This window comes from Candoia aspera, chromosome 1 (assembly GCF_035149785.1).
Source record: "Candoia aspera isolate rCanAsp1 chromosome 1, rCanAsp1.hap2, whole genome shotgun sequence".
In the NCBI taxonomy this organism is placed as follows: Eukaryota; Metazoa; Chordata; class Lepidosauria; order Squamata; family Boidae; genus Candoia; species Candoia aspera.
Genome location: NC_086153.1, coordinates 153,658,236 through 153,664,235, shown reverse-complemented (window position 1 = coordinate 153,664,235; position 6,000 = coordinate 153,658,236).

The following is a 6,000-nucleotide window of genomic DNA, read 5'->3' as shown; positions in this document are numbered from 1 at the left end:
TTACTAAGGTTGAGAAACAGTGGTATACATACAAATTGCTTGATGGATTTCCTGGGCAGTGCCTTTTGTAAGATCACAAGGGTCAAATGGGCAACCCTCCATATTTAGTGTGAACTAATCCAGTCTATTCCTGGCAGTGTTTTAGAAAGTTACTGTATTGACAAATGGCCTAGAAACAGATTAGCTACATCAGTTAGATCCTTCACAGTAAGTAGTGGGAGCCAAACAACAATAATATTCTCATGCAAATTAAACCAAATTAGGCACTGATATTTTTGCCTCAAAAAGTTGTACAACTGTTGTAATAGAAAGTATTTTTTAAAATAACACCAAAGACATACATTTGCTAATGTATTAATTACCATTCAAAACTGTCAAGAGGAATCAAGCCAGTGGCATCCATGTTTTCATATATTTGTTGCTGAGATCCTTGATTAATAGAATATGCAGCCATATCCAGATCAAAATTAAAAATGAATTGGTTTAAAATAAACTTCCAGGTGATGGGAGTCACATCAGGAAGGGACCAGCTGGTTTAGAAAAAGAAAAGAAAAACCTGCCATATCAAAACAAGGAATTTTTATATTTCATCTGCAATGCTTTTCAGATATAAGGCTTTTTCTCATGTCCCCTTAACTGCATCACAAATATTCCTTTGATTTTTTTCATGTCATGTCCTCATAATATTGCCTTTGTTTCATCCCCAGCTCACAACTGCTTAAAGTCAACGTTCCAGTTTTAAATTAGTGTTTTCCTCCTTCTCTCAGCACAGTTTTGGCCATGGTCATGATCTAGCATGATTCATGAGCAATATAGTTGATGATATGGTTAAGGGTTGGGATCTTACTGACCACTTTAGGCTATTGTGGGTATGCCTGCTCCCATCCTGTCACCGGGCACAACCATCCCTTGTCATTTTGGCTTGGACGGCAGGAGAAACCTTACATCTATGTTTATATTGGGAGAGGGTGCATGCACACACTTTTACATACTTCTAGGCCATTCTGTCTAGTCTGTGGGATACTTCTGGGTGCTGCCAGTCATGGCCACTCACTACCAGCAGTGCCATTGTCTGAGGGCACTAGTCAAGAGCTGAATTCACTTTTCACCCTAGCTCCCCCCTTGCTTTGTCCCACACCCCTGTTTTGCACCTATGAAGTTCCAGCTATGCTATTTTGGGACACATTTTAGTGCTCCTTCAGAAGTGTGCTATATCCAGTATTTCTGCACCTATTATCTTTTAATTGGCTTGTTTCTGAACACAGGTATAGCACTTTTTCAGAAGGAGTGCTAAACCCATGTCCAAAAATAGTCCAGCTGACAGGACATGGATGCAGAGCACTTCTGTCCCTGCAACGTGTTGTTTGGGCAGCGTGACAAGTGGCTAGACTTGCTGTTCTAAGCACCCACCTGCCCTTGCCCATGCCCATTGCACCACAGGTTAAGGAGAGCAGCTGGTGGTTCTTTTTCTCACTGGTAGGTGATGCTTGGTGGGAAAGGAAACACAGACAGGAATTAACCGTTCACTTTCCCTAACCTGTCCTGCACTGAAACAGCCCCACGTACTAGCCTAATGACTGAGGCAGAATAAGGATCAGAAGTGAGGGCAGCATGAATTATGCCAGTGTACTTCGCTGCCAGGTCACGGACCAGAGGAAAGCATTTTAACATGGCCATCTGACTGTGCCCAAAATGAGATCAAGCATGGCACTAGAATGAATGGCAGCCATGAAAATGTTGCAGTATTTTTTTTTTACTCTCTTTTGCAACTCCTTTTAATCACATGTGTTAATGGCCTCTTACAGATCCTGCTAAACAATGCAGGGAAGCTGGTGGGTGATGCTTACAATATTTATCCCCTTCCCTTCCTTTCTGTAGATCAGGGTTTCCCAAAGTGGTCAACATCAACTCACAAGAGTTGATGGGACTATCCAAGGGTCGATGTTGTTGGCTGGGGAATCCTGGGAGTTAAAGTCCACACATCTTAAAGTTGCCAAGTTTGAAAAACACTGATCTGGATAATGAACTGTATTCATTCCACTAGTTTTCGGATGGTTCCAGACTTAGTCACATTTAAACAATACGAACTAGAATCCCACTGGTGCCAACAGATCTACCCTAAATACAAACAAGTCTGAATGTAATCTTCTGTGTCCCTTTCTTTCCTTTTCTTTAAATTAATTTTTATTAAAGAAACTTTTTACAGAATAAAAACAATAAAAATTTAAAGAAAAATGAAAGTAAAAGTAAAAAAAAGTAAAAGAAGTGTGATAAGTAAATAAGAAAGAAATAAAAGAGAAAAGGAGAGAGAAAAGAAAAGAAAAAAAGTTATAAAGAGGTGGCTTCTGATCTTCTTTACAGTAGTTATAAATGCATTCTGGCTCCCTTCTTTCCATATTCTATTTTTTCTATTCATTAAACCCATAAATCACAAGTTCATTTTTTTCTGTTTTCAGCAAAAAGTCCATACAGGGTTTCCAGTCACTTAGAAATGTAATTACTTTCTTCTCTAATCCAAGGTTTTCCAACCAGGGTTCTGTGGCACCCTAGGGTTCCATGAGAGCTCACTGGGAGATCACAATTCATTTTAAAAATTATTTCAAATTAGGGCAACTTCACTTTAAAGAGGTAAGTTTCATTCTTTGTTTTTAGTTTACAAACATTGTTAATACACGTATACAGGCCTACATATGAAACAAATATAGTTTTGTAACTACTGGCCTAAATTTGAGCCTGAATGTGCAGGGGTTCCCCAAGGCCTGAAAAATATTTCAAGGGTTCCTCCAGGGTCAAAAGGTTGAGAAAGGCTGCTCTAATCAAACAAGTCCATTTTGCCATCTTGGCAAATTCTGACATCTTTACCAACCATTCCTCCATCGTGGGTATTTCAGAATCTTTCCATTTTGTGTTTGTTTCTTTCCAAATAAATTTTACACTGGATACCTAAATGGAGGTAAGGTTGTCCTGAGCATCATTTTCACCCAGAATATTAAAATGCATTTGCAAAGCAGGCTGAGATACATTGGATCATGCTAACAGGAAAAGTACTTCAGTACATTTGTGAACCTGACTTTGGCCAGGCATTTCTTTTTTAGGATTGCCATCATCTACTGCAGAGTTGAGGACTGTGTGACTCTATTGCTGAACTGCAGCTCCCAACAACTTTTGCCCCTGACTTTGTTGAATAAGACTGATGAGAGTTGTAGTTCAGCAACATCTAGAGGACAAATTCCCTATCTTTGATCTACTGCCACCACCTTAAATACTGCACCAAGGGAATTGTAAGCATTATTCAGTTAGTCTTTGATATTTCCATTTCAATATATTGTTACTTCTTTTCTCCCTAAGCTACTGAAATCAAATAACTTGTCTTCTCTATATCAGCTTCTAAGACATGCATAAAACAACCAATCATATCTCCTTCCCAGTCTAAACTGTATTATTTTGTTTCATTGTAATCACATATTTCAAATTACTAACTTCTAGAGCTAATTTGGCATAAAGAAGGGGGAAAAAACCTTCCTGTATGCCTTTGGTGTGAGGTCAAGAACAATTAAAGTGTCTGAAAACTCAGTCCAGAGTCTGGACTGCTAACATGATACCCCTGAGGGAATAAAATGACTTTGCTAATAGCAGTCTAAAGCACTTCTCTAGTTCATTGAAAAACAAGTGAAAATGTCTGATTTTCTCTCTTTTTCTTTAAACATTATCCTTGCTTCTGACTGAATAATAAATGTTGTTGTTGTTAGTTGCCGTCGAGTCGTTAGCCACGTGTTTTCCCAAAAGAATAAAATGAAGATATATATCAAATAAATATTCTATCTACCACTGTGTTTAATCGTTTATGAATAGGCACAGAACAGACCTCTCACCTGTCTTTTGGGAGGGTGTTCCTGTATGTGAATGGTTGGATCAGAAATCTGTTTACTCACTTGAACTCTCTCAGGATCCTGTGAAAGGCATACAGTATCTTTAATCCGTATCACTTTACAGTGATTGAAACAAGAAAAATTAGTGAGTCTCTGGCATCATGGTGTTTGTATCAAGCTGTGTGATTAACTCATATTTCTCTTTTCTGATTTTATATACATTTTATTTATATTTAAAATGCAGCAACTATCTACAGGCACCCATAAAACCTGGCTGTATTTGACTGTATTAGAGTGATTTGACACATTCCCAAACTTCTTAGAAATGGTGGGAAAAGCAACCATGAAGTCAATACAGCAGTGTTTCTCAATCTTAGCAGCTTTAATCTGTGTGGACTTCAACTCCCAGAATTCCCCAGCCAGCAAATTTGTTGGCTGGGGAATTCTGGGAGTTGAAGTCCACACAGCTTAAAGTTGCTAAAATTGAGAAACACTGCAATACAGTATGAAAATCTAAGTTACCATCTTATCCAACAATTTTCTGAAATGGTGAGGGTTCTGATTAATCTGCTGAAAACTAAAAAAAAAAAAAGGTTTATTAGGGATAGAGATCCCCAGAATGGATGCACGTTCCACCCTCACATTTACCACTTTACAAATACACAGGTAGTACTCAAGTTTTACAAACATTCCTAAACTCCTACTGTTCTTCCTAAAATCAGGGATGCATTTTGTTTTAAGGCTATTATTTACAGAGTTTTTAATGTTTTCTCTGAGCCTGGTCTCCTGCGTTCAAGTAACATACAGTCTTTGCTTTTATTTCAGACTCTGCTCCTTTAAGGCCGTAGAGATCTTTTTTTTCTTTCTCTCTAAACTGTATTTTCTTTCACCATGTCTTTACAAGTCTTTTCTTGGACAACCAATTCAGTTGTAGGAGTTCTGTTCCTTTCTGTTCTGAAGATTCCAGATGGATGATTCACCTATACTTCACCTTTGATCTCAGGCTGCAGACCTGGGTTTCTCAACCAGGGTTCCGTGGCACCCTAGGGTTCCACGAGAGGTCACTAGGGGTTCCTTGGAGATCATGATTTATTTAAACAATTATTTCAAATTCAGGCCACTTCACATTAAAGAGCTAAGTTTCATTCTTTATTTTTAGTTTAAGAACACTGTTAGTGCATATGTACAGGCCTACACATGAAACAAATACAATAATTTTGTAACGTCTGGCCTATATTTCCGACTGAATGTGCAGGGGTTCCTGGAGGCCTGAAAAATATTTCAAGCGTTCCTCCAGGGTCAAAAGGTTGAGAAAGGCTGCTGTAGACTGTTTCTGCTTTGCTTGTATGTAGCTCTCAGCTGACTCTGCTTCTTTCCATCAGTCCTAGGATTCAGCTATCTTTCTGCCTGTCCAATATAATTCTCTTCTCCGACTCATATCTTCTGTCTTTTTGCAGATGAACTATTATTGGTACTAGTCTCCAAAATGCCAGCTCCTTCACACTTCATTCTCCAGCACCCCACCTACTCAGCAATCCAGCCATCAGTAATCCTGCTTTCCAGCCAGCCCCTTTGCTTTTCCTGGAGTTCTATTTATCACTTAGCAGCTGGCAAATAGGTGGAGAACATACCAAGATCCCTGTCTCTTCTGGAACAGTTGTGAAGGTACCATGTAGCAACTTCCAGATGCTTGTGACTTCTCTCCAAAACACCAGGCAGAACAAGAAAAGCATACTTTTCCAATCCTCTGCAGCTATGCTTTTCTCTGTACATACATGTGAAGGTAGAGTTTGCATTTTCCAGACACTTCTATGCCAGTTTTCTTCTACAATCACCACCAATAGGTTATTAAAAATGCAAATGAAATGCACATGTTGAACATCAAGAAATTAAAAACACGGTTCTTAAAAAGCCTCAAGGTTAGTTTGATTTAGCACCAAGTCTTCATTTGGTGCTAAAATGACTAGGAAAAAAGCACCAGGTGAGTTTTTCTATGGAAGATTTCCCCAGCCAAGTTAGCATAATTTTCTCCTTCCTCTCACTTGTTGGTGTCACATAGTGAAGGGCCTCTTACGAATTTCTTTGGGTGTGCATATGTAGGAAGAGGGATCTTTTTGATACCTTGATTCTA